The 23,784-nt window shown below is 46.9% G+C and overlaps 1 protein-coding gene and 58 non-coding genes across 59 annotated transcripts in view; 1 reads left to right on the forward strand and 58 right to left on the reverse strand.

Moving 5' to 3' along the window:
• The window catches only part of sema3h (sema domain, immunoglobulin domain (Ig), short basic domain, secreted, (semaphorin) 3H), a 225,444-nt gene that overhangs the window by 47,256 nt on the left and 154,404 nt on the right, over window positions 1–23,784 (forward strand). The gene's annotated exons all lie outside the window — the stretch shown is intronic.
• Window positions 806–878, reverse strand: trnav-aac (transfer RNA valine (anticodon AAC)). The gene has a single exon. It is a non-coding gene; the product is annotated as a tRNA-Val (tRNA).
• Window positions 1,250–1,322, reverse strand: trnav-cac (transfer RNA valine (anticodon CAC)). The gene has a single exon. It is a non-coding gene; the product is annotated as a tRNA-Val (tRNA).
• trnad-guc (transfer RNA aspartic acid (anticodon GUC)) lies at window positions 1,398–1,469 on the reverse strand. Its single transcript has one exon. It is a non-coding gene; the product is annotated as a tRNA-Asp (tRNA).
• Window positions 1,779–1,850, reverse strand: trnad-guc (transfer RNA aspartic acid (anticodon GUC)). The gene has a single exon. It is a non-coding gene; the product is annotated as a tRNA-Asp (tRNA).
• trnar-ccu (transfer RNA arginine (anticodon CCU)) lies at window positions 2,004–2,076 on the reverse strand. The gene has a single exon. It is a non-coding gene; the product is annotated as a tRNA-Arg (tRNA).
• On the reverse strand, window positions 3,014–3,086 carry trnav-aac (transfer RNA valine (anticodon AAC)). The gene has a single exon. It is a non-coding gene; the product is annotated as a tRNA-Val (tRNA).
• trnav-cac (transfer RNA valine (anticodon CAC)) lies at window positions 3,458–3,530 on the reverse strand. The gene has a single exon. It is a non-coding gene; the product is annotated as a tRNA-Val (tRNA).
• On the reverse strand, window positions 3,606–3,677 carry trnad-guc (transfer RNA aspartic acid (anticodon GUC)). The gene has a single exon. It is a non-coding gene; the product is annotated as a tRNA-Asp (tRNA).
• Window positions 3,987–4,058, reverse strand: trnad-guc (transfer RNA aspartic acid (anticodon GUC)). The gene has a single exon. It is a non-coding gene; the product is annotated as a tRNA-Asp (tRNA).
• On the reverse strand, window positions 4,481–4,553 carry trnav-aac (transfer RNA valine (anticodon AAC)). Its single transcript has one exon. It is a non-coding gene; the product is annotated as a tRNA-Val (tRNA).
• trnav-cac (transfer RNA valine (anticodon CAC)) lies at window positions 4,925–4,997 on the reverse strand. Its single transcript has one exon. It is a non-coding gene; the product is annotated as a tRNA-Val (tRNA).
• trnad-guc (transfer RNA aspartic acid (anticodon GUC)) lies at window positions 5,073–5,144 on the reverse strand. The gene has a single exon. It is a non-coding gene; the product is annotated as a tRNA-Asp (tRNA).
• On the reverse strand, window positions 5,454–5,525 carry trnad-guc (transfer RNA aspartic acid (anticodon GUC)). Its single transcript has one exon. It is a non-coding gene; the product is annotated as a tRNA-Asp (tRNA).
• Window positions 5,729–5,801, reverse strand: trnav-aac (transfer RNA valine (anticodon AAC)). The gene has a single exon. It is a non-coding gene; the product is annotated as a tRNA-Val (tRNA).
• Window positions 6,173–6,245, reverse strand: trnav-cac (transfer RNA valine (anticodon CAC)). The gene has a single exon. It is a non-coding gene; the product is annotated as a tRNA-Val (tRNA).
• trnad-guc (transfer RNA aspartic acid (anticodon GUC)) lies at window positions 6,321–6,392 on the reverse strand. Its single transcript has one exon. It is a non-coding gene; the product is annotated as a tRNA-Asp (tRNA).
• On the reverse strand, window positions 6,693–6,764 carry trnad-guc (transfer RNA aspartic acid (anticodon GUC)). The gene has a single exon. It is a non-coding gene; the product is annotated as a tRNA-Asp (tRNA).
• Window positions 6,918–6,990, reverse strand: trnar-ccu (transfer RNA arginine (anticodon CCU)). Its single transcript has one exon. It is a non-coding gene; the product is annotated as a tRNA-Arg (tRNA).
• On the reverse strand, window positions 7,928–8,000 carry trnav-aac (transfer RNA valine (anticodon AAC)). Its single transcript has one exon. It is a non-coding gene; the product is annotated as a tRNA-Val (tRNA).
• On the reverse strand, window positions 8,365–8,437 carry trnav-cac (transfer RNA valine (anticodon CAC)). The gene has a single exon. It is a non-coding gene; the product is annotated as a tRNA-Val (tRNA).
• trnad-guc (transfer RNA aspartic acid (anticodon GUC)) lies at window positions 8,894–8,965 on the reverse strand. The gene has a single exon. It is a non-coding gene; the product is annotated as a tRNA-Asp (tRNA).
• On the reverse strand, window positions 9,169–9,241 carry trnav-aac (transfer RNA valine (anticodon AAC)). The gene has a single exon. It is a non-coding gene; the product is annotated as a tRNA-Val (tRNA).
• Window positions 9,613–9,685, reverse strand: trnav-cac (transfer RNA valine (anticodon CAC)). Its single transcript has one exon. It is a non-coding gene; the product is annotated as a tRNA-Val (tRNA).
• trnad-guc (transfer RNA aspartic acid (anticodon GUC)) lies at window positions 9,761–9,832 on the reverse strand. Its single transcript has one exon. It is a non-coding gene; the product is annotated as a tRNA-Asp (tRNA).
• On the reverse strand, window positions 10,133–10,204 carry trnad-guc (transfer RNA aspartic acid (anticodon GUC)). The gene has a single exon. It is a non-coding gene; the product is annotated as a tRNA-Asp (tRNA).
• Window positions 10,358–10,429, reverse strand: trnar-ccu (transfer RNA arginine (anticodon CCU)). Its single transcript has one exon. It is a non-coding gene; the product is annotated as a tRNA-Arg (tRNA).
• trnav-aac (transfer RNA valine (anticodon AAC)) lies at window positions 11,367–11,439 on the reverse strand. The gene has a single exon. It is a non-coding gene; the product is annotated as a tRNA-Val (tRNA).
• trnav-cac (transfer RNA valine (anticodon CAC)) lies at window positions 11,810–11,882 on the reverse strand. Its single transcript has one exon. It is a non-coding gene; the product is annotated as a tRNA-Val (tRNA).
• Window positions 11,958–12,029, reverse strand: trnad-guc (transfer RNA aspartic acid (anticodon GUC)). The gene has a single exon. It is a non-coding gene; the product is annotated as a tRNA-Asp (tRNA).
• On the reverse strand, window positions 12,330–12,401 carry trnad-guc (transfer RNA aspartic acid (anticodon GUC)). The gene has a single exon. It is a non-coding gene; the product is annotated as a tRNA-Asp (tRNA).
• Window positions 12,555–12,627, reverse strand: trnar-ccu (transfer RNA arginine (anticodon CCU)). Its single transcript has one exon. It is a non-coding gene; the product is annotated as a tRNA-Arg (tRNA).
• trnav-aac (transfer RNA valine (anticodon AAC)) lies at window positions 13,565–13,637 on the reverse strand. Its single transcript has one exon. It is a non-coding gene; the product is annotated as a tRNA-Val (tRNA).
• trnav-cac (transfer RNA valine (anticodon CAC)) lies at window positions 14,009–14,081 on the reverse strand. The gene has a single exon. It is a non-coding gene; the product is annotated as a tRNA-Val (tRNA).
• Window positions 14,157–14,228, reverse strand: trnad-guc (transfer RNA aspartic acid (anticodon GUC)). Its single transcript has one exon. It is a non-coding gene; the product is annotated as a tRNA-Asp (tRNA).
• Window positions 14,382–14,454, reverse strand: trnar-ccu (transfer RNA arginine (anticodon CCU)). The gene has a single exon. It is a non-coding gene; the product is annotated as a tRNA-Arg (tRNA).
• Window positions 15,392–15,464, reverse strand: trnav-aac (transfer RNA valine (anticodon AAC)). Its single transcript has one exon. It is a non-coding gene; the product is annotated as a tRNA-Val (tRNA).
• Window positions 15,836–15,908, reverse strand: trnav-cac (transfer RNA valine (anticodon CAC)). Its single transcript has one exon. It is a non-coding gene; the product is annotated as a tRNA-Val (tRNA).
• trnad-guc (transfer RNA aspartic acid (anticodon GUC)) lies at window positions 15,984–16,055 on the reverse strand. Its single transcript has one exon. It is a non-coding gene; the product is annotated as a tRNA-Asp (tRNA).
• On the reverse strand, window positions 16,365–16,436 carry trnad-guc (transfer RNA aspartic acid (anticodon GUC)). The gene has a single exon. It is a non-coding gene; the product is annotated as a tRNA-Asp (tRNA).
• On the reverse strand, window positions 16,640–16,712 carry trnav-aac (transfer RNA valine (anticodon AAC)). Its single transcript has one exon. It is a non-coding gene; the product is annotated as a tRNA-Val (tRNA).
• trnav-cac (transfer RNA valine (anticodon CAC)) lies at window positions 17,084–17,156 on the reverse strand. The gene has a single exon. It is a non-coding gene; the product is annotated as a tRNA-Val (tRNA).
• On the reverse strand, window positions 17,232–17,303 carry trnad-guc (transfer RNA aspartic acid (anticodon GUC)). The gene has a single exon. It is a non-coding gene; the product is annotated as a tRNA-Asp (tRNA).
• Window positions 17,604–17,675, reverse strand: trnad-guc (transfer RNA aspartic acid (anticodon GUC)). Its single transcript has one exon. It is a non-coding gene; the product is annotated as a tRNA-Asp (tRNA).
• Window positions 17,829–17,900, reverse strand: trnar-ccu (transfer RNA arginine (anticodon CCU)). Its single transcript has one exon. It is a non-coding gene; the product is annotated as a tRNA-Arg (tRNA).
• On the reverse strand, window positions 18,838–18,910 carry trnav-aac (transfer RNA valine (anticodon AAC)). The gene has a single exon. It is a non-coding gene; the product is annotated as a tRNA-Val (tRNA).
• On the reverse strand, window positions 19,275–19,347 carry trnav-cac (transfer RNA valine (anticodon CAC)). Its single transcript has one exon. It is a non-coding gene; the product is annotated as a tRNA-Val (tRNA).
• Window positions 19,423–19,494, reverse strand: trnad-guc (transfer RNA aspartic acid (anticodon GUC)). Its single transcript has one exon. It is a non-coding gene; the product is annotated as a tRNA-Asp (tRNA).
• On the reverse strand, window positions 19,795–19,866 carry trnad-guc (transfer RNA aspartic acid (anticodon GUC)). Its single transcript has one exon. It is a non-coding gene; the product is annotated as a tRNA-Asp (tRNA).
• On the reverse strand, window positions 20,020–20,092 carry trnar-ccu (transfer RNA arginine (anticodon CCU)). The gene has a single exon. It is a non-coding gene; the product is annotated as a tRNA-Arg (tRNA).
• On the reverse strand, window positions 21,030–21,102 carry trnav-aac (transfer RNA valine (anticodon AAC)). The gene has a single exon. It is a non-coding gene; the product is annotated as a tRNA-Val (tRNA).
• trnav-cac (transfer RNA valine (anticodon CAC)) lies at window positions 21,474–21,546 on the reverse strand. Its single transcript has one exon. It is a non-coding gene; the product is annotated as a tRNA-Val (tRNA).
• On the reverse strand, window positions 21,622–21,693 carry trnad-guc (transfer RNA aspartic acid (anticodon GUC)). The gene has a single exon. It is a non-coding gene; the product is annotated as a tRNA-Asp (tRNA).
• On the reverse strand, window positions 22,003–22,074 carry trnad-guc (transfer RNA aspartic acid (anticodon GUC)). Its single transcript has one exon. It is a non-coding gene; the product is annotated as a tRNA-Asp (tRNA).
• Window positions 22,278–22,350, reverse strand: trnav-aac (transfer RNA valine (anticodon AAC)). The gene has a single exon. It is a non-coding gene; the product is annotated as a tRNA-Val (tRNA).
• trnav-cac (transfer RNA valine (anticodon CAC)) lies at window positions 22,722–22,794 on the reverse strand. The gene has a single exon. It is a non-coding gene; the product is annotated as a tRNA-Val (tRNA).
• Window positions 22,870–22,941, reverse strand: trnad-guc (transfer RNA aspartic acid (anticodon GUC)). Its single transcript has one exon. It is a non-coding gene; the product is annotated as a tRNA-Asp (tRNA).
• On the reverse strand, window positions 23,242–23,313 carry trnad-guc (transfer RNA aspartic acid (anticodon GUC)). Its single transcript has one exon. It is a non-coding gene; the product is annotated as a tRNA-Asp (tRNA).
• trnar-ccu (transfer RNA arginine (anticodon CCU)) lies at window positions 23,467–23,538 on the reverse strand. The gene has a single exon. It is a non-coding gene; the product is annotated as a tRNA-Arg (tRNA).

The raw sequence follows: 23,784 nt of genomic DNA on the forward strand, positions 1-23,784 counted from the left end.
CTAACTGGAGGCTTTCAGGTATTTAACCTCTTAAGGTCTTTGTGTTGACAGTCGTTGGGTTAAACCGATAGGTCATTAACACCTCCACCAGCTCGTGGGTCATTGGGGTCCCCTGAGTTGAGGTCCGAACGCTATGGTTAGCTACTAGTCATAGACCCAACTTGATATTGTGTGAATCATTATAGAGTCACAGGACTTTGGGTGTGGTTGGGAATTGACTTGTCTGGGCAAAGATTTAGGACTGAAGTGTAGGTGGCTGAACCCACAGAGGTTAAATAACAGAAAGCTCCCTTAATCAGTTAGAAAGAAAATAACCATTTTGGATTGGAAATGAACAACTTTAAGAAACACAAGCAGGACAGTGCCTATCTACCAACTCAAGGAGGTACTGTATTAAACAGCTGTAGTCTCTCTTTGTAAAATATTTAGTGACAATCACATCCTGGCAAAGAAATTGTTAGCAGAGGACAGTTTCGATCTATCGACCTCTGGGTCATGGGCCCAGCACGCTTCCGCTGCGCCACTCTGCTCTTAATCACCCCAGATGGGACTTGAACCCATATCCCTGGTTTAAGAGAACAGTCCCTTATTTATCAACTGAAGGAGGTGCTGTGTTAAACAGCTGTAGTCCCTCTTTGTGAAAGATTTTCAGACAATCACATCCTGGTAAAACATTGCTAGCAGAGGATAGTTTGGATATATTGACCTCTGGGTTATGGGCCCAGCTTGTTCCGCTGTCCCAATCTGCTGTTAATCACCCCAGATGGGACTTGAAACCTCTGATGAGCTCCAGGAGAAAAACATCTGTTTCCGCCCGGTCTCGAACCGGGGACCTTTCGCGTGTTAGGCGAACGTGATAACCACTACACTACGGAAACTGATTGTGCCTTTGGAAGACAGACAGCGGACTGGCTGGTCTAAGCTGAACAATACTTGGTTAGCTCCAGCTTAGGAGCTAGGCTACATGCTACATGCTACATGCTACTTGCTGTTGGCTGGTCTTCATGAGGGCGAACTGCACTAATTCGGGCTCATAGTGGCCTTAATCACGAGCTAATATGACTAAGCTACATGTGATAGCAGCTTTATGATGTTTTATAAATGTACTGACACAGGCTCGTTCAACCACTATAACTAAGATCACCTTTTTTTTTTGCCTGTTAACGGATGACATGTGTTACAAGCTAGCAGCCTTAGTGACGAGCTAACGGTGACGTCACTTGTAAAGCAAGTGAAAACAAAGAATAAGTGTTTCCGCCCGGTTTCGAACCGGGGACCTTTCGCGTGTGAGGCGAACGTGATAACCACTACACTACGGAAACTGAGTCGACAATGGTAGGTCGTGATCGGATGGTGTTACATTAGTTAATATTGATTAAATAGGTTAAAGAATTATACTCCCCGTCGGGGAATCGAACCCCGGTCTTCCGCGTGACAGGCGGAGATACTGTCCACTATACTAACGAGGAGAGGTGAGAGGTCCCACGTGACCAGGCCCAACCAATAACAAAACTGCCTCAATCGCATCCTGGCAAAATAATTGTTAGCAGTGGAAATTATCTCTGGGTTATGGGCCCAGCGCGCATCCGCTGCGCCACTCTGCTTTTAATCCACCTGTATGGGACTTGAACCCATACAGGCTGAAGCTTTCAGGTATTTAACCTCTTTAGGCCTTTTTTAATTGACAGTGGTTAGGTTAAACAGATAGGTCGTTGAAACCTCCACCAGCTCGTGGGTCATTGGGTGTTACTTGAGTTAATATTGATTAAAGACTTATACTCCCCGTCGGGGAATCGAACCCCGGTCTTCCGCGTGACAGGCGGAGATACTGTCCACTATACTAACGAGGAGAGGTGAGAGATGCCATGTGACCACGGCCACCCAATCATAAAACTGCCTCAACCACATCCTGGCAAAATAATTGTTAGCAGAGGATAGTTTCGATCTATCGACCTCTGGGTTATGGGCCCAGCACGCTTCCGCTGCGCCACTCTGCTCTCAACCACCCCAGATGGGACTTGAACCCACAATCCCTGGCTTAGGAGGCCAGTGCCTTATCCATTAGGCCACTGGGGCCCGATTGAAGGTGTTTTTCCACCTAATTTCTCTTGAAAACATGGCGCTATAGAGTGATATGTGCATAGGCAACTTGGTCTGCTTGTGTTTCTTGTAGACATTTTGCCTCTCATCCAAAAGGCTTGTTCACCTCTAACTGGAGGCTTTCAGGTATTTAACCTCTTAAGGTCTTTGTGTTGACAGTCGTTGGGTTAAACCGATAGGTCATTAACACCTCCACCAGCTCGTGGGTCATTGGGGTCCCCTGAGTTGAGGTCCGAACGCTATGGTTAGCTACTAGTCATAGACCCAACTTGATATTGTGTGAATCATTATAGAGTCACAGGACTTTGGGTGTGGTTGGGAATTGACTTGTCTGGGAAAAGATTTAGGACTGAAGTGTAGGTGGCTGAACCCACAGAGGTTAAATAACAGAAAGCTCCCTTAATCAGTTAGAAAGAAAAAAACCATTTTGGATTGGAAATGAACAACTTTAAGAAACACAAGCAGGACAGTGCCTATCTACCAACTCAAGGAGGTACTGTATTAAACAGCTGTAGTCTCTCTTTGTGAAATATTTAGTGACAATCACATCCTGGCAAAGAAATTGTTAGCAGAGGATAGTTTCGATCTATCGACCTCTGGGTTATGGGCCCAGCACGCTTCCGCTGCGCCACTCTGCTCTTAATCACACCAGATGGGACTTGAACCCATATCCCTGGTTTAAGAGAACAGTCCCTTATTTATCAACTGAAGGAGGTGCTGTGTTAAACAGCTGTAGTCCCTCTTTGTGAAAGATTTTCAGACAATCACATCCTGGTAAAACATTGCTAGCAGAGGATAGTTTGGATATATTGACCTCTGGGTTATGGGCCCAGCTTCTTCCGCTGTCCCAATCTGCTGTTAATCACCCCAGATGGGACTTGAAACCTCTGATGAGCTCCAGGAGAAAAACATCTGTTTCCGCCCGGTCTCGAACCGGGGACCTTTCGCGTGTTAGGCGAACGTGATAACCACTACACTACGGAAACTGATTGTGCCTTTGGAAGACAGACAGCGGACTGGCTGGTCTAAGCTGAACAATACTTGGTTAGCTCCAGCTTAGGAGCTAGGCTACATGCTACATGCTACATGCTACTTGCTGTTGGCTGGTCTTCATGAGGGCGAACTGCACTAATTCGGGCTCATAGTGGCCTTAATTACGAGCTAATATGACTAAGCTACATGTGATAGCAGCTTTATGATGTTTTATAAATGTACTGACACAGGCTCGTTCAACCACTATAACTAAGATCACCTTTTTTTTTTGCCTGTTAACGGATGACATATGTTACAAGCTAGCAGCCTTAGTGACGTGCTAACGGTGACGTCACTTGTAAAGCAAGTGAAAACAAAGAATAAGTGTTTCCGCCCGGTTTCGAACCGGGGACCTTTCGCGTGTGAGGCGAACGTGATAACCACTACACTACGGAAACTGAGTCGACAATGGTAGGTCGTGATCGGATGGTGTTACATTAGTTAATATTGATTAAATAGGTTAAAGAATTATACTCCCCGTCGGGGAATCGAACCCCGGTCTTCCGCGTGACAGGCGGAGATACTGTCCACTATACTAACGAGGAAAGGTGAGAGGTCCCACGTGACCACGCCCAACCAATAACAAAACTGCCTCAATCGCATCCTGGCAAAATAATTGTTAGCAGTGGAAATTATCTCTGGGTTATGGGCCCAGCGCGCATCCGCTGCGCCACTCTGCTTTTAATCCACCTGTATTGGACTTGAACCCATACAGGCTGAAGCTTTCAGGTATTTAACCTCTTTAGGCCTTTTTTAATTGACAGTGGTTAGGTTAAACAGATAGGTCGTTGAAACCTCCACCAGCTCGTGGGTCATTGGGTGTTACTTGAGTTAATATTGATTAAAGACTTATACTCCCCGTCGGGGAATCGAACCCCGGTCTTCCGCGTGACAGGCGGAGATACTGTCCACTATACTAACGAGGAGAGGTGAGAGGTGCCATGTGACCACGGCCACCCAATCATAAAACTGCCTCAACCACATCCTGGCAAAATAATTGTTAGCAGAGGATAGTTTCGATCTATCGACCTCTGGGTTATGGGCCCAGCACGCTTCCGCTGCGCCACTCTGCTCTTAATCACACCAGATGGGACTTGAACCCATATCCCTGGTTTAAGAGAACAGTCCCTTATTTATCAACTGAAGGAGGTGCTGTGTTAAACAGCTGTAGTCCCTCTTTGTGAAAGATTTTCAGACAATCACATCCTGGTAAAACATTGCTAGCAGAGGATAGTTTGGATATATTGACCTCTGGGTTATGGGCCCAGCTTGTTCCGCTGTCCCAATCTGCTGTTAATCACCCCAGATGGGACTTGAAACCTCTGATGAGCTCCAGGAGAAAAACACCTGTTTCCGCCCGGTCTCGAACCGGGGACCTTTCGCGTGTTAGGCGAACGTGATAACCACTACACTACGGAAACTGATTGTGCCTTTGGAAGACAGACAGCGGACTGGCTGGTCTAAGCTGAACAATACTTGGTTAGCTCCAGCTTAGGAGCTAGGCTACATGCTACATGCTACATGCTACTTGCTGTTGGCTGGTCTTCATGAGGGCGAACTGCACTAATTCGGGCTCATAGTGGCCTTAATCACGAGCTAATATGACTAAGCTACATGTGATAGCAGCTTTATGATGTTTTATAAATGTACTGACACAGGCTCGTTCAACCACTATAACTAAGATCACCTTTTTTTTTTGCCTGTTAACGGATGACATGTGTTACAAGCTAGCAGCCTTAGTGACGAGCTAACGGTGACGTCACTTGTAAAGCAAGTGAAAACAAAGAATAAGTGTTTCCGCCCGGTTTCGAACCGGGGACCTTTCGCGTGTGAGGCGAACGTGATAACCACTACACTACGGAAACTGAGTCGACAATGGTAGGTCGTGATCGGATGGTGTTACATTAGTTAATATTGATTAAATAGGTTAAAGAATTATACTCCCCGTCGGGGAATCGAACCCCGGTCTTCCGCGTGACAGGCGGAGATACTGTCCACTATACTAACGAGGAGAGGTGAGAGGTCCCACGTGACCACGCCCAACCAATAACAAAACTGCCTCAATCGCATCCTGGCAAAATAATTGTTAGCAGTGGAAATTATCTCTGGGTTATGGGCCCAGCGCGCATCCGCTGCGCCACTCTGCTTTTAATCCACCTGTATGGGACTTGAACCCATACAGGCTGAAGCTTTCAGGTATTTAACCTCTTTAGGCCTTTTTTAATTGACAGTGGTTAGGTTAAACAGATAGGTCGTTGAAACCTCCACCAGCTCGTGGGTCATTGGGTGTTACTTGAGTTAATATTGATTAAAGACTTATACTCCCCGTCGGGGAATCGAACCCCGGTCTTCCGCGTGACAGGCGGAGATACTGTCCACTATACTAACGAGGAGAGGTGAGAGGTGCCATGTGACCACGGCCACCCAATCATAAAACTGCCTCAACCACATCCTGGCAAAATAATTGTTAGCAGAGGATAGTTTCGATCTATCGACCTCTGGGTTATGGGCCCAGCACGCTTCCGCTGCGCCACTCTGCTCTCAACCACCCCAGATGGGACTTGAAACCTCTGATGAGCTCCAGGAGAAAAACATCTGTTTCCGCCCGGTCTCGAACCGGGGACCTTTCGCGTGTTAGGCGAACGTGATAACCACTACACTACGGAAACTGATTGTGCCTTTGGAAGACAGACAGCGGACTGGCTGGTCTAAGCTGAACAATACTTGGTTAGCTCCAGCTTAGGAGCTAGGCTACATGCTACATGCTACATGCTACTTGCTGTTGGCTGGTCTTCATGAGGGCGAACTGCACTAATTCGGGCTCATAGTGGCCTTAATCACGAGCTAATATGACTAAGCTACATGTGATAGCAGCTTTATGATGTTTTATAAATGTACTGACACAGGCTCGTTCAACCACTATAACTAAGATCACCTTTTTTTTTTGCCTGTTAACGGATGACATATGTTACAAGCTAGCAGCCTTAGTGACGAGCTAACGGTGACGTCACTTGTAAAGCAAGTGAAAACAAAGAATAAGTGTTTCCGCCCGGTTTCGAACCGGGGACCTTTCGCGTGTGAGGCGAACGTGATAACCACTACACTACGGAAACTGAGTCGACAATGGTAGGTCGTGATCGGATGGTGTTACATTAGTTAATATTGATTAAATAGGTTAAAGAATTATACTCCCCGTCGGGGAATCGAACCCCGGTCTTCCGCGTGACAGGCGGAGATACTGTCCACTATACTAACGAGGAGAGGTGAGAGGTCCCACGTGACCACGCCCAACCAATAACAAAACTGCCTCAATCGCATCCTGGCAAAATAATTGTTAGCAGTGGAAATTATCTCTGGGTTATGGGCCCAGCGCGCATCCGCTGCGCCACTCTGCTTTTAATCCACCTGTATGGGACTTGAACCCATACAGGCTGAAGCTTTCAGGTATTTAACCTCTTTAGGCCTTTTTTAATTGACAGTGGTTAGGTTAAACAGATAGGTCGTTGAAACCTCCACCAGCTCGTGGGTCATTGGGTGTTAATATTGATTAAAGACTTATACTCCCCGTCGGGGAATCGAACCCCGGTCTTCCGCGTGACAGGCGGAGATACTGTCCACTATACTAACGAGGAGAGGTGAGAGGTGCCATGTGACCACGGCCACCCAATCATAAAACTGCCTCAACCACATCCTGGCAAAATAATTGTTAGCAGAGGATAGTTTCGATCTATCGACCTCTGGGTTATGGGCCCAGCACGCTTCCGCTGCGCCACTCTGCTCTCAACCACCCCAGATGGGACTTGAACCCACAATCCCTGGCTTAGGAGGCCAGTGCCTTATCCATTAGGCCACTGGGGCCCGATCGAAGGTGTTTTTCCACCTAATTTCTCTTGAAAACATGGCGCTATAGAGTGATATGTGCATAGGCAACTTGGTCTGCTTGTGTTTCTTGTAGACATTTTGCCTCTCATCCAAAAGGCTTGTTCACCTCTAACTGGAGGCTTTCAGGTATTTAACCTCTTAAGGTCTTTGTGTTGACAGTCGTTGGGTTAAACCGATAGGTCATTAACACCTCCACCAGCTCGTGGGTCATTGGGGTCCCCTGAGTTGAGGTCCGAACGCTATGGTTAGCTACTAGTCATAGACCCAACTTGATATTGTGTGAATCATTATAGAGTCACAGGACTTTGGGTGTGGTTGGGAATTGACTTGTCTGGGCAAAGATTTAGGACTGAAGTGTAGGTGGCTGAACCCACAGAGGTTAAATAACAGAAAGCTCCCTTAATCAGTTAGAAAGAAAATAACCATTTTGGATTGGAAATGAACAACTTTAAGAAACACAAGCAGGACAGTGCCTATCTACCAACTCAAGGAGGTACTGTATTAAACAGCTGTAGTCTCTCTTTGTGAAATATTTAGTGACAATCACATCCTGGCAAAGAAATTGTTAGCAGAGGACAGTTTCGATCTATCGACCTCTGGGTTATGGGCCCAGCACGCTTCCGCTGCGCCACTCTGCTCTTAATCACCCCAGATGGGACTTGAACCCATATCCCTGGTTTAAGAGAACAGTCCCTTATTTATCAACTGAAGGAGGTGCTGTGTTAAACAGCTGTAGTCCCTCTTTGTGAAAGATTTTCAGACAATCACATCCTGGTAAAACATTGCTAGCAGAGGATAGTTTGGATATATTGACCTCTGGGTTATGGGCCCAGCTTCTTCCGCTGTCCCAATCTGCTGTTAATCACCCCAGATGGGACTTGAAACCTCTGATGAGCTCCAGGAGAAAAACATCTGTTTCCGCCCGGTCTCGAACCGGGGACCTTTCGCGTGTTAGGCGAACGTGATAACCACTACACTACGGAAACTGATTGTGCCTTTGGAAGACAGACAGCGGACTGCCTGGTCTAAGCTGAACAATACTTGGTTAGCTCCAGCTTAGGAGCTAGGCTACATGCTACATGCTACTTGCTGTTGGCTGGTCTTCATGAGGGCGAACTGCACTAATTCGGGCTCATAGTGGCCTTAATCACGAGCTAATATGACTAAGCTACATGTGATAGCAGCTTTATGATGTTTTATAAATGTACTGACACAGGCTCGTTCAACCACTATAACTAAGATCACCTTTTTTTTTTGCCTGTTAACGGATGACATGTGTTACAAGCTAGCAGCCTTAGTGACGAGCTAACGGTGACGTCACTTGTAAAGCAAGTGAAAACAAAGAATAAGTGTTTCCGCCCGGTTTCGAACCGGGGACCTTTCGCGTGTGAGGCGAACGTGATAACCACTACACTACGGAAACTGAGTCGACAATGGTAGGTCGTGATCGGATGGTGTTACATTAGTTAATATTGATTAAATAGGTTAAAGAATTATACTCCCCGTCGGGGAATCGAACCCCGGTCTTCCGCGTGACAGGCGGAGATACTGTCCACTATACCAATGAGGAGAGGTGAGAGGTCCCACGTGACCACGCCCAACCAATAACAAAACTGCCTCAATCGCATCCTGGCAAAATAATTGTTAGCAGTGGAAATTATCTCTGGGTTATGGGCCCAGCGCGCATCCGCTGCGCCACTCTGCTTTTAATCCACCTGTATGGGACTTGAACCCATACAGGCTGAAGCTTTCAGGTATTTAACCTCTTTAGGCCTTTTTTAATTGACAGTGGTTAGGTTAAACAGATAGGTCGTTGAAACCTCCACCAGCTCGTGGGTCATTGGGTGTTACTTGAGTTAATATTGATTAAAGACTTATACTCCCCGTCGGGGAATCGAACCCCGGTCTTCCGCGTGACAGGCGGAGATACTGTCCACTATACTAACGAGGAGAGGTGAGAGGTGCCATGTGACCACGGCCACCCAATCATAAAACTGCCTCAACCACATCCTGGCAAAATAATTGTTAGCAGAGGATAGTTTCGATCTATCGACCTCTGGGTTATGGGCCCAGCACGCTTCCGCTGCGCCACTCTGCTCTCAACCACCCCAGATGGGACTTGAAACCTCTGATGAGCTCCAGGAGAAAAACATCTGTTTCCGCCCGGTCTCGAACCGGGGACCTTTCGCGTGTTAGGCGAACGTGATAACCACTACACTACGGAAACTGATTGTGCCTTTGGAAGACAGACAGCGGACTGGCTGGTCTAAGCTGAACAATACTTGGTTAGCTCCAGCTTAGGAGCTAGGCTACATGCTACATGCTACATGCTACTTGCTGTTGGCTGGTCTTCATGAGGGCGAACTGCACTAATTCGGGCTCATAGTGGCCTTAATCACGAGCTAATATGACTAAGCTACATGTGATAGCAGCTTTATGATGTTTTATAAATGTACTGACACAGGCTCGTTCAACCACTATAACTAAGATCACCTTTTTTTTTTGCCTGTTAACGGATGACATGTGTTACAAGCTAGCAGCCTTAGTGACGAGCTAACGGTGACGTCACTTGTGAAGCAAGTGAAAACAAAGAATAAGTGTTTCCGCCCGGTTTCGAACCGGGGACCTTTCGCGTGTGAGGCGAACGTGATAACCACTACACTACGGAAACTGAGTCGACAATGGTAGGTCGTGATCGGATGGTGTTACATTAGTTAATATTGATTAAATAGGTTAAAGAATTATACTCCCCGTCGGGGAATCGAACCCCGGTCTTCCGCGTGACAGGCGGAGATACTGTCCACTATACTAACGAGGAGAGGTGAGAGGTCCCACGTGACCACGCCCAACCAATAACAAAACTGCCTCAATCGCATCCTGGCAAAGTAATTGTTAGCAGTGGAAATTTTCTCTGGGTTATGGGCCCAGCGCGCATCCGCTGCGCCACTCTGCTTTTAATCCACCTGTATGGGACTTGAACCCATACAGGCTGAAGCTTTCAGGTATTTAACCTCTTTAGGCCTTTTTTAATTGACAGTGGTTAGGTTAAACAGATAGGTCGTTGAAACCTCCACCAGCTCGTGGGTCATTGGGTGTTAATATTGATTAAAGACTTATACTCCCCGTCGGGGAATCGAACCCCGGTCTTCCGCGTGACAGGCGGAGATACTGTCCACTATACTAACGAGGAGAGGTGAGAGGTGCCATGTGACCACGGCCACCCAATCATAAAACTGCCTCAACCACATCCTGGCAAAATAATTGTTAGCAGAGGATAGTTTCGATCTATCGACCTCTGGGTTATGGGCCCAGCACGCTTCCGCTTCGCCACTCTGCTCTCAACCACCCCAGATGGGATTGAACCCACAATCCCTGGCTTAGGAGGCCAGTGCCTTATCCATTAGGCCACTGGGGCCCGATCGAAGGTGTTTTTCCACCTAATTTCTCTTGAAAACATGGCGCTATAGAGTGATATGTGCATAGGCAACTTGGTCTGCTTGTGTTTCTTGTAGACATTTTGCCTCTCATCCAAAAGGCTTGTTCACCTCTAACTGGAGGCTTTCAGGTATTTAACCTCTTAAGGTCTTTGTGTTGACAGTCGTTGGGTTAAACCGATAGGTCATTAACACCTCCACCAGCTCGTGGGTCATTGGGGTCCCCTGAGTTGAGGTCCGAACGCTATGGTTAGCTACTAGTCATAGACCCAACTTGATATTGTGTGAATCATTATAGAGTCACAGGACTTTGGGTGTGGTTGGGAATTGACTTGTCTGGGCAAAGATTTAGGACTGAAGTGTAGGTGGCTGAACCCACAGAGGTTAAATAACAGAAAGCTCCCTTAATCAGTTAGAAAGAAAATAACCATTTTGGATTGGAAATGAACAACTTTAAGAAACACAAGCAGGACAGTGCCTATCTACCAACTCAAGGAGGTACTGTATTAAACAGCTGTAGTCTCTCTTTGTGAAATATTTAGTGACAATCACATCCTGGCAAAGAAATTGTTAGCAGAGGACAGTTTCGATCTACCGACCTCTGGGTTATGGGCCCAGCACGCTTCCGCTGCGCCACTCTGCTCTTAATCACCCCAGATGGGACTTGAACCCATATCCCTGGTTTAAGAGAACAGTCCCTTATTTATCAACTGAAGGAGGTGCTGTGTTAAACAGCTGTAGTCCCTCTTTGTGAAAGATTTTCAGACAATCACATCCTGGTAAAACATTGCTAGCAGAGGATAGTTTGGATATATTGACCTCTGGGTTATGGGCCCAGCTTGTTCCGCTGTCCCAATCTGCTGTTAATCACCCCAGATGGGACTTGAAACCTCTGATGAGCTCCAGGAGAAAAACATCTGTTTCCGCCCGGTCTCGAACCGGGGACCTTTCGCGTGTTAGGCGAACGTGATAACCACTACACTACGGAAACTGATTGTGCCTTTGGAAGACAGACAGCGGACTGACTGGTCTAAGCTGAACAATACTTGGTTAGCTCCAGCTTAGGAGCTAGGCTACATGCTACATGCTACATGCTACTTGCTGTTGGCTGGTCTTCATGAGGCAAACTGCACTAATTCGGGCTCATAGTGGCCTTAATCACGAGCTAATATGACTAAGCTACATGTGATAGCAGCTTTATGATGTTTTATAAATGTACTGAAACAGGCTTGTTCAACCACTATAACTAAGATCACCTTTTTTTTTTGCCTGTTAACGGATGACATGTGTTACAAGCTAGCAGCCTTAGTGACGAGCTAACGGTGACGTCACTTGTAAAGCAAGTGAAAACAAAGAATAAGTGTTTCCGCCCGGTTTCGAACCGGGGACCTTTCGCGTGTGAGGCGAACGTGATAACCACTACACTACGGAAACTGAGTCGACAATGGTAGGTCGTGATCGGATGGTGTTACATTAGTTAATATTGATTAAATAGGTTAAAGAATTATACTCCCCATCGGGGAATCGAACCCCGGTCTTCCGCGTGACAGGCGGAGATACTGTCCACTATACTAACGAGGAGAGGTGAGAGGTCCCACGTGACCACGCCCAACCAATAACAAAACTGCCTCAATCGCATCCTGGCAAAGAAATTGTTAGCAGTGGAAATTATCTCTGGGTTATGGGCCCAGCGCGCATCCGCTGCGCCACTCTGCTTTTAATCCACCTGTATGGGACTTGAACCCATACAGGCTGAAGCTTTCAGGTATTTAACCTCTTTAGGCCTTTTTTAATTGACAGTGGTTAGGTTAAACAGATAGGTCGTTGAAACCTCCACCAGCTCGTGGGTCATTGGGTGTTAATATTGATTAAAGACTTATACTCCCCGTCGGGGAATCGAACCCCGGTCTTCCGCGTGACAGGCGGAGATACTGTCCACTATACTAACGAGGAGAGGTGAGAGGTGCCATGTGACCACGGCCACCCAATCATAAAACTGCCTCAACCACATCCTGGCAAAATAATTGTTAGCAGAGGATAGTTTCGATCTATCGACCTCTGGGTTATGGGCCCAGCACGCTTCCGCTGCGCCACTCTGCTCTCAACCACCCCAGATGGGACTTGAACCCACAATCCCTGGCTTAGGAGGCCAGTGCCTTATCCATTAGGCCACTGGGGCCCGATTGAAGGTGTTTTTCCACCTAATTTCTCTTGAAAACATGGCGCTATAGAGTGATATGTGCATAGGCAACTTGGTCTGCTTGTGTTTCTTGTAGACATTTTGCCTCTCATCCAAAAGGCTTGTTCACCTCTAACTGGAGGCTTTCAGGTATTTAACCTCTTAAGGTCTTTGTGTTGACAGTCGTTGGGTTAAACCGATAGGTCATTAACACCTCCACCAGCTCGTGGGTCATTGGGGTCCCCTGAGTTGAGGTCCGAACGCTATGGTTAGCTACTAGTCATAGACCCAACTTGATATTGTGTGAATCATTATAGAGTCACAGGACTTTGGGTGTGGTTGGGAATTGACTTGTCTGGGAAAAGATTTAGGACTGAAGTGTAGGTGGCTGAACCCACAGAGGTTAAATAACAGAAAGCTCCCTTAATCAGTTAGAAAGAAAATAACCATTTTGGATTGGAAATGAACAACTTTAAGAAACACAAGCAGGACAGTGCCTATCTACCAACTCAAGGAGGTACTGTATTAAACAGCTGTAGTCTCTCTTTGTGAAATATTTAGTGACAATCACATCCTGGCAAAGAAATTGTTAGCAGAGGATAGTTTCGATCTATCGACCTCTGGGTTATGGGCCCAGCACGCTTCCGCTGCGCCACTCTGCTCTTAATCACACCAGATGGGACTTGAACCCATATCCCTGGTTTAAGAGAACAGTCCCTTATTTATCAACTGAAGGAGGTGCTGTGTTAAACAGCTGTAGTCCCTCTTTGTGAAAGATTTTCAGACAATCACATCCTGGTAAAACATTGCTAGCAGAGGATAGTTTGGATATATTGACCTCTGGGTTATGGGCCCAGCTTCTTCCGCTGTCCCAATCTGCTGTTAATCACCCCAGATGGGACTTGAAACCTCTGATGAGCTCCAGGAGAAAAACATCTGTTTCCGCCCGGTCTCGAACCGGGGACCTTTCGCGTGTTAGGCGAACGTGATAACCACTACACTACGGAAACTGATTGTGGCTTTGGAAGACAGACAGCGGACTGGCTGGTCTAAGCTGAACAATACTTGGTTAGCTCCAGCTTAGGAGCTAGGCTACATGCTACATGCTACATGCTACTTGCTGTTGGCTGGTCTTCATGAGGGCGAACTGCACTAATTCGGGCTCATAGTGGCCTTAATCACGAGCTAATATGACTAAGCTACATGTGATAGCAGCTTTATGATGTTTTATAAATGTACTGAAACAGGCTCGTTCAACCACTATAACTAAGATCACCTTTTTTTTTTGCCTGTTAACGGATGACATGTGTTACAAGCTAGCAGCCTTAGTGACGAGCTAACGGTGACGTCACTTGTAAAGCAAGTGAAAACAAAGAATAAGTGTTTCAGCCCGGTTTCGAACCGGGGACCTTTCGCGTGTGAGGCGAACGTGATAACCACTACACTACGGAAACTGAGTCGACAATGGTAGGTCGTGATCGGATGGTGTTACATTAGTTAATATTGATTAAATAGGTTAAAGACTTATACTCCCCGTCGGGGAATCGAACCCCGGTCTTCCGCGTGACAGGCGGAGATACTGTCCACTATACTAACGAGGAGAGGTGAGAGGTGCCATGTGACCACGGCCACCCAATCATAAAACTGCCTCAACCACATCCTGGCAAAATAATTGTTAGCAGAGGATAGTTTCGATCTATCGACCTCTGGGTTATGGGCCCAGCACGCTTCCGCTGCGCCACTCTGCTCTCAACCACCCCAGATGGGACTTGAACCCACAATCCCTGGCTTAGGAGGCCAGTGCCTTATCCATTAGGCCACTGGGGCCCGATCGAAGCTGTTTTTCCACCTAATTTCTCTTGAAAACATGGCGCTATAGAGTGATATGTGCATAGGCAACTTGGTCTGCTTGTGTTTCTTGTAGACATTTTGCCTCTCATCCAAAAGGCTTGTTCACCTCTAACTGGAGGCTTTCAGGTATTTAACCTCTTAAGGTCTTTGTGTTGACAGTCGTTGGGTTAAACCGATAGGTCATTAACACCTCCACCAGCTCGTGGGTCATTGGGGTCCCCTGAGTTGAGGTCCGAACGCTATGGTTAGCTACTAGTCATAGACCCAACTTGATATTGTGTGAATCATTATAGAGTCACAGGACTTTGGGTGTGGTTGGGAATTGACTTGTCTGGGCAAAGATTTAGGACTGAAGTGTAGGTGGCTGAACCCACAGAGGTTAAATAACAGAAAGCTCCCTTAATCAGTTAGAAAGAAAATAACCATTTTGGATTGGAAATGAACAACTTTAAGAAACACAAGCAGGACAGTGCCTATCTACCAACTCAAGGAGGTACTGTATTAAACAGCTGTAGTCTCTCTTTGTGAAATATTTAGTGACAATCACATCCTGGCAAAGAAATTGTTAGCAGAGGACAGTTTCGATCTATCGACCTCTGGGTTATGGGCCCAGCACGCTTCCGCTGCGCCACTCTGCTCTTAATCACCCCAGATGGGACTTGAACCCATATCCCTGGTTTAAGAGAACAGTCCCTTATTTATCAACTGAAGGAGGTGCTGTGTTAAACAGCTGTAGTCCCTCTTTGTGAAAGATTTTCAGACAATCACATCCTGGTAAAACATTGCTAGCAGAGGATAGTTTGGATATATTGACCTCTGGGTTATGGGCCCAGCTTGTTCCGCTGTCCCAATCTGCTGTTAATCACCCCAGATGGGACTTGAAACCTCTGATGAGCTCCAGGAGAAAAACATCTGTTTCCGCCCGGTCTCGAACCGGGGACCTTTCGCGTGTTAGGCGAACGTGATAACCACTACACTACGGAAACTGATTGTGCCTTTGGAAGACAGACAGCGGACTGGCTGGTCTAAGCTGAACAATACTTGGTTAGCTCCAGCTTAGGAGCTAGGCTACATGCTACATGCTACATGCTACTTGCTGTTGGCTGGTCTTCATGAGGGCGAACTGCACTAATTCGGGCTCATAGTGGCCTTAATCACGAGCTAATATGACTAAGCTACATGTGATAGCAGCTTTATGATGTTTTATAAATGTACTGACACAGGCTCGTTCAACCACTATAACTAAGATCACCTTTTTTTTTTGCCTGTTAACGGATGACATGTGTTACAAGCTAGCAGCCTTAGTGACGAGCTAACGGTGACGTCACTTGTAAAGCAAGTGAAAACAAAGAATAAGTGTTTCCGCCCGGTTTCGAACCGGGGACCTTTCGCGTGTGAGGCGAACGTGATAACCACTACACTACGGAAACTGAGTCGACAATGGTAGGTCGTGATCGGATGGTGTTACATTAGTTAATATTGATTAAATAGGTTAAAGAATTATACTCCCCGTCGGGGAATCGAACCCCGGTCTTCCGCGTGACAGGCGGAGATACTGTCCACTATACTAACGAGGAGAGGTGAGAGGTCCCACGTGACCACGCCCAACCAATAACAAAACTGCCTCAATCGCATCCTGGCAAAATAATTGTTAGCAGTGGAAATTATCTCTGGGTTATGGGCCCAGCGCGCATCCGCTGCGCCACTCTGCTTTTAATCCACCTGTATGGGACTTGAACCCATACAGGCTGAAGCTTTCAGGTATTTAACCTCTTTAGGCCTTTTTTAATTGACAGTGGTTAGGTTAAACAGATAGGTCGTTGAAACCTCCACCAGCTCGTGGGTCATTGGGTGTTACTTGAGTTAATATTGATTAAAGACTTATACTCCCCGTCGGGGAATCGAACCCCGGTCTTCCGCGTGACAGGCGGAGATACTGTCCACTATACTAACGAGGAGAGGTGAGAGGTGCCATGTGACCACGGCCACCCAATCATAAAACTGCCTCAACCACATCCTGGCAAAATAATTGTTAGCAGAGGATAGTTTCGATCTATCGACCTCTGGGTTATGGGCCCAGCACGCTTCCGCTGCGCCACTCTGCTCTCAACCACCCCAGATGGGACTTGAAACCTCTGATGAGCTCCAGGAGAAAAACATCTGTTTCCGCCCGGTCTCGAACCGGGGACCTTTCGCGTGTTAGGCGAACGTGATAACCACTACACTACGGAAACTGATTGTGCCTTTGGAAGACAGACAGCGGACTGGCTGGTCTAAGCTGAACAATACTTGGTTAGCTCCAGCTTAGGAGCTAGGCTACATGCTACATGCTACATGCTACTTGCTGTTGGCTGGTCTTCATGAGGGCGAACTGCACTAATTCGGGCTCATAGTGGCCTTAATCACGAGCTAATATGACTAAGCTACATGTGATAGCAGCTTTATGATGTTTTATAAATGTACTGACACAGGCTCGTTCAACCACTATAACTAAGATCACCTTTTTTTTTTGCCTGTTAACGGATGACATGTGTTACAAGCTAGCAGCCTTAGTGACGAGCTAACGGTGACGTCACTTGTGAAGCAAGTGAAAACAAAGAATAAGTGTTTCCGCCCGGTTTCGAACCGGGGACCTTTCGCGTGTGAGGCGAACGTGATAACCACTACACTACGGAAACTGAGTCGACAATGGTAGGTCGTGATCGGATGGTGTTACATTAGTTAATATTGATTAAATAGGTTAAAGAATTATACTCCCCGTCGGGGAATCGAACCCCGGTCTTCCGCGTGACAGGCGGAGATACTGTCCACTATACTAACGAGGAGAGGTGAGAGGTCCCACGTGACCACGCCCAACCAATAACAAAACTGCCTCAATCGCATCCTGGCAAAGTAATTGTTAGCAGTGGAAATTATCTCTGGGTTATGGGCCCAGCGCGCATCCGCTGCGCCACTCTGCTTTTAATCCACCTGTATGGGACTTGAACCCATACAGGCTGAAGCTTTCAGGTATTTAACCTCTTTAGGCCTTTTTTAATTGACAGTGGTTAGGTTAAACAGATAGGTCGTTGAAACCTCCACCAGCTCGTGGGTCATTGGGTGTTAATATTGATTAAAGACTTATACTCCCCGTCGGGGAATCGAACCCCGGTCTTCCGCGTGACAGGCGGAGATACTGTCCACTATACTAACGAGGAGAGGTGAGAGGTGCCATGTGACCACGGCCACCCAATCATAAAACTGCCTCAACCACATCCTGGCAAAATAATTGTTAGCAGAGGATAGTTTCGATCTATCGACCTCTGGGTTATGGGCCCAGCACGCTTCCGCTGCGCCACTCTGCTCTCAACCACCCCAGATGGGATTGAACCCACAATCCCTGGCTTAGGAGGCCAGTGCCTTATCCATTAGGCCACTGGGGCCCGATCGAAGGTGTTTTTCCACCTAATTTCTCTTGAAAACATGGCGCTATAGAGTGATATGTGCATAGGCAACTTGGTCTGCTTGTGTTTCTTGTAGACATTTTGCCTCTCATCCAAAAGGCTTGTTCACCTCTAACTGGAGGCTTTCAGGTATTTAACCTCTTAAGGTCTTTGTGTTGACAGTCGTTGGGTTAAACCGATAGGTCATTAACACCTCCACCAGCTCGTGGGTCATTGGGGTCCCCTGAGTTGAGGTCCGAACGCTATGGTTAGCTACTAGTCATAGACCCAACTTGATATTGTGTGAATCATTATAGAGTCACAGGACTTTGGGTGTGGTTGGGAATTGACTTGTCTGGGCAAAGATTTAGGACTGAAGTGTAGGTGGCTGAACCCACAGAGGTTAAATAACAGAAAGCTCCCTTAATCAGTTAGAAAGAAAATAACCATTTTGGATTGGAAATGAACAACTTTAAGAAACACAAGCAGGACAGTGCCTATCTACCAACTCAAGGAGGTACTGTATTAAACAGCTGTAGTCTCTCTTTGTGAAATATTTAGTGACAATCACATCCTGGCAAAGAAATTGTTAGCAGAGGACAGTTTCGATCTACCGACCTCTGGGTTATGGGCCCAGCACGCTTCCGCTGCGCCACTCTGCTCTTAATCACCCCAGATGGGACTTGAACCCATATCCCTGGTTTAAGAGAACAGTCCCTTATTTATCAACTGAAGGAGGTGCTGTGTTAAACAGCTGTAGTCCCTCTTTGTGAAAGATTTTCAGACAATCACATCCTGGTAAAACATTGCTAGCAGAGGATAGTTTGGATATATTGACCTCTGGGTTATGGGCCCAGCTTGTTCCGCTGTCCCAATCTGCTGTTAATCACCCCAGATGGGACTTGAAACCTCTGATGAGCTCCAGGAGAAAAACATCTGTTTCCGCCCGGTCTCGAACCGGGGACCTTTCGCGTGTTAGGCGAACGTGATAACCACTACACTACGGAAACTGATTGTGCCTTTGGAAGACAGACAGCGGACTGCCTGGTCTAAGCTGAACAATACTTGGTTAGCTCCAGCTTAGGAGCTAGGCTACATGCTACATGCTACTTGCTGTTGGCTGGTCTTCATGAGGGCGAACTGCACTAATTCGGGCTCATAGTGGCCTTAATCACGAGCTAATATGACTAAGCTACATGTGATAGCAGCTTTATGATGTTTTATAAATGTACTGACACAGGCTCGTTCAACCACTATAACTAAGATCACCTTTTTTTTTTGCCTGTTAACGGATGACATGTGTTACAAGCTAGCAGCCTTAGTGACGAGCTAACGGTGACGTCACTTGTAAAGCAAGTGAAAACAAAGAATAAGTGTTTCCGCCCGGTTTCGAACCGGGGACCTTTCGCGTGTGAGGCGAACGTGATAACCACTACACTACGGAAACTGAGTCGACAATGGTAGGTCGTGATCGGATGGTGTTACATTAGTTAATATTGATTAAATAGGTTAAAGAATTATACTCCCCGTCGGGGAATCGAACCCCGGTCTTCCGCGTGACAGGCGGAGATACTGTCCACTATACTAACGAGGAGAGGTGAGAGGTCCCACGTGACCACGCCCAACCAATAACAAAACTGCCTCAATCGCATCCTGGCAAAATAATTGTTAGCAGTGGAAATTATCTCTGGGTTATGGGCCCAGCGCGCATCCGCTGCGCCACTCTGCTTTTAATCCACCTGTATGGGACTTGAACCCATACAGGCTGAAGCTTTCAGGTATTTAACCTCTTTAGGCCTTTTTTAATTGACAGTGGTTAGGTTAAACAGATAGGTCGTTGAAACCTCCACCAGCTCGTGGGTCATTGGGTGTTAATATTGATTAAAGACTTATACTCCCCGTCGGGGAATCGAACCCCGGTCTTCCGCGTGACAGGCGGAGATACTGTCCACTATACTAACGAGGAGAGGTGAGAGGTGCCATGTGACCACGGCCACCCAATCATAAAACTGCCTCAACCACATCCTGGCAAAATAATTGTTAGCAGAGGATAGTTTCGATCTATCGACCTCTGGGTTATGGGCCCAGCACGCTTCCGCTGCGCCACTCTGCTCTCAACCACCCCAGATGGGACTTGAACCCACAATCCCTGGCTTAGGAGGCCAGTGCCTTATCCATTAGGCCACTGGGGCCCGATCGAAGGTGTTTTTCCACCTAATTTCTCTTGAAAACATGGCGCTATAGAGTGATATGTGCATAGGCAACTTGGTCTGCTTGTGTTTCTTGTAGACATTTTGCCTCTCATCCAAAAGGCTTGTTCACCTCTAACTGGAGGCTTTCAGGTATTTAACCTCTTAAGGTCTTTGTGTTGACAGTCGTTGGGTTAAACCGATAGGTCATTAACACCTCCACCAGCTCGTGGGTCATTGGGGTCCCCTGAGTTGAGGTCCGAACGCTATGGTTAGCTACTAGTCATAGACCCAACTTGATATTGTGTGAATCATTATAGAGTCACAGGACTTTGGGTGTGGTTGGGAATTGACTTGTCTGGGCAAAGATTTAGGACTGAAGTGTAGGTGGCTGAACCCACAGAGGTTAAATAACAGAAAGCTCCCTTAATCAGTTAGAAAGAAAATAACCATTTTGGATTGGAAATGAACAACTTTAAGAAACACAAGCAGGACAGTGCCTATCTACCAACTCAAGGAGGTACTGTATTAAACAGCTGTAGTCTCTCTTTGTGAAATATTTAGTGACAATCACATCCTGGCAAAGAAATTGTTAGCAGAGGACAGTTTCGATCTATCGACCTCTGGGTTATGGGCCCAGCACGCTTCCGCTGCGCCACTCTGCTCTTAATCACCCCAGATGGGACTTGAACCCATATCCCTGGTTTAAGAGAACAGTCCCTTATTTATCAACTGAAGGAGGTGCTGTGTTAAACAGCTGTAGTCCCTCTTTGTGAAAGATTTTCAGACAATCACATCCTGGTAAAACATTGCTAGCAGAGGATAGTTTGGATATATTGACCTCTGGGTTATGGGCCCAGCTTGTTCCGCTGTCCCAATCTGCTGTTAATCACCCCAGATGGGACTTGAAACCTCTGATGAGCTCCAGGAGAAAAACATCTGTTTCCGCCCGGTCTCGAACCGGGGACCTTTCGCGTGTTAGGCGAACGTGATAACCACTACACTACGGAAACTGATTGTGCCTTTGGAAGACAGACAGCGGACTGGCTGGTCTAAGCTGAACAATACTTGGTTAGCTCCAGCTTAGGAGCTAGGCTACATGCTACATGCTACATGCTACTTGCTGTTGGCTGGTCTTCATGAGGGCGAACTGCACTAATTCGGGCTCATAGTGGCCTTAATCACGAGCTAATATGACTAAGCTACATGTGATAGCAGCTTTATGATGTTTTATAAATGTACTGACACAGGCTCGTTCAACCACTATAACTAAGATCACCTTTTTTTTTTGCCTGTTAACGGATGACATGTGTTACAAGCTAGCAGCCTTAGTGACGAGCTAACGGTGACGTCACTTGTAAAGCAAGTGAAAACAAAGAATAAGTGTTTCCGCCCGGTTTCGAACCGGGGACCTTTCGCGTGTGAGGCGAACGTGATAACCACTACACTACGGAAACTGAGTCGACAATGGTAGGTCGTGATCGGATGGTGTTACATTAGTTAATATTGATTAAATAGGTTAAAGAATTATACTCCCCGTCGGGGAATCGAACCCCGGTCTTCCGCGTGACAGGCGGAGATACTGTCCACTATACTAACGAGGAGAGGTGAGAGGTCCCACGTGACCACGCCCAACCAATAACAAAACTGCCTCAATCGCATCCTGGCAAAATAATTGTTAGCAGTGGAAATTATCTCTGGGTTATGGGCCCAGCGCGCATCCGCTGCGCCACTCTGCTTTTAATCCACCTGTATGGGACTTGAACCCATACAGGCTGAAGCTTTCAGGTATTTAACCTCTTTAGGCCTTTTTTAATTGACAGTGGTTAGGTTAAACAGATAGGTCGTTGAAACCTCCACCAGCTCGTGGGTCATTGGGTGTTACTTGAGTTAATATTGATTAAAGACTTATACTCCCCGTCGGGGAATCGAACCCCGGTCTTCCGCGTGACAGGCGGAGATACTGTCCACTATACTAACGAGGAGAGGTGAGAGGTGCCATGTGACCACGGCCACCCAATCATAAAACTGCCTCAACCACATCCTGGCAAAATAATTGTTAGCAGAGGATAGTTTCGATCTATCGACCTCTGGGTTATGGGCCCAGCACGCTTCCGCTGCGCCACTCTGCTCTCAACCACCCCAGATGGGACTTGAAACCTCTGATGAGCTCCAGGAGAAAAACATCTGTTTCCGCCCGGTCTCGAACCGGGGACCTTTCGCGTGTTAGGCGAACGTGATAACCACTACACTACGGAAACTGATTGTGCCTTTGGAAGACAGACAGCGGACTGGCTGGTCTAAGCTGAACAATACTTGGTTAGCTCCAGCTTAGGAGCTAGGCTACATGCTACATGCTACATGCTACTTGCTGTTGGCTGGTCTTCATGAGGGCGAACTGCACTAATTCGGGCTCATAGTGGCCTTAATCACGAGCTAATATGACTAAGCTACATGTGATAGCAGCTTTATGATGTTTTATAAATGTACTGACACAGGCTCGTTCAACCACTATAACTAAGATCACCTTTTTTTTTTGCCTGTTAACGGATGACATGTGTTACAAGCTAGCAGCCTTAGTGACGAGCTAACGGTGACGTCACTTGTGAAGCAAGTGAAAACAAAGAATAAGTGTTTCCGCCCGGTTTCGAACCGGGTACCTTTCGCGTGTGAGGCGAACGTGATAACCACTACACTACGGAAACTGAGTCGACAATGGTAGGTCGTGATCGGATGGTGTTACATTAGTTAATATTGATTAAATAGGTTAAAGAATTATACTCCCCGTCGGGGAATCGAACCCCGGTCTTCCGCGTGACAGGCGGAGATACTGTCCACTATACTAACGAGGAGAGGTGAGAGGTCCCACGTGACCACGCCCAACCAATAACAAAACTGCCTCAATCGCATCCTGGCAAAGTAATTGTTAGCAGTGGAAATTATCTCTGGGTTATGGGCCCAGCGCGCATCCGCTGCGCCACTCTGCTTTTAATCCACCTGTATGGGACTTGAACCCATACAGGCTGAAGCTTTCAGGTATTTAACCTCTTTAGGCCTTTTTTAATTGACAGTGGTTAGGTTAAACAGATAGGTCGTTGAAACCTCCACCAGCTCGTGGGTCATTGGGTGTTAATATTGATTAAAGACTTATACTCCCCGTCGGGGAATCGAACCCCGGTCTTCCGCGTGACAGGCGGAGATACTGTCCACTATACTAACGAGGAGAGGTGAGAGGTGCCATGTGACCACGGCCACCCAATCATAAAACTGCCTCAACCACATCCTGGCAAAATAATTGTTAGCAGAGGATAGTTTCGATCTATCGACCTCTGGGTTATGGGCCCAGCACGCTTCCGCTGCGCCACTCTGCTCTCAACCACCCCAGATGGGATTGAACCCACAATCCCTGGCTTAGGAGGCCAGTGCCTTATCCATTAGGCCACTGGGGCCCGATCGAAGGTGTTTTTCCACCTAATTTCTCTTGAAAACATGGCGCTATAGAGTGATATGTGCATAGGCAACTTGGTCTGCTTGTGTTTCTTGTAGACATTTTGCCTCTCATCCAAAAGGCTTGTTCACCTCTAACTGGAGGCTTTCAGGTATTTAACCTCTTAAGGTCTTTGTGTTGACAGTCGTTGGGTTAAACCGATAGGTCATTAACACCTCCACCAGCTCGTGGGTCATTGGGGTCCCCT

The sequence above is a fragment of the Platichthys flesus genome, chromosome 7, assembly GCF_949316205.1.
Source record: "Platichthys flesus chromosome 7, fPlaFle2.1, whole genome shotgun sequence".
Taxonomy (NCBI): Eukaryota; Metazoa; Chordata; class Actinopteri; order Pleuronectiformes; family Pleuronectidae; genus Platichthys; species Platichthys flesus.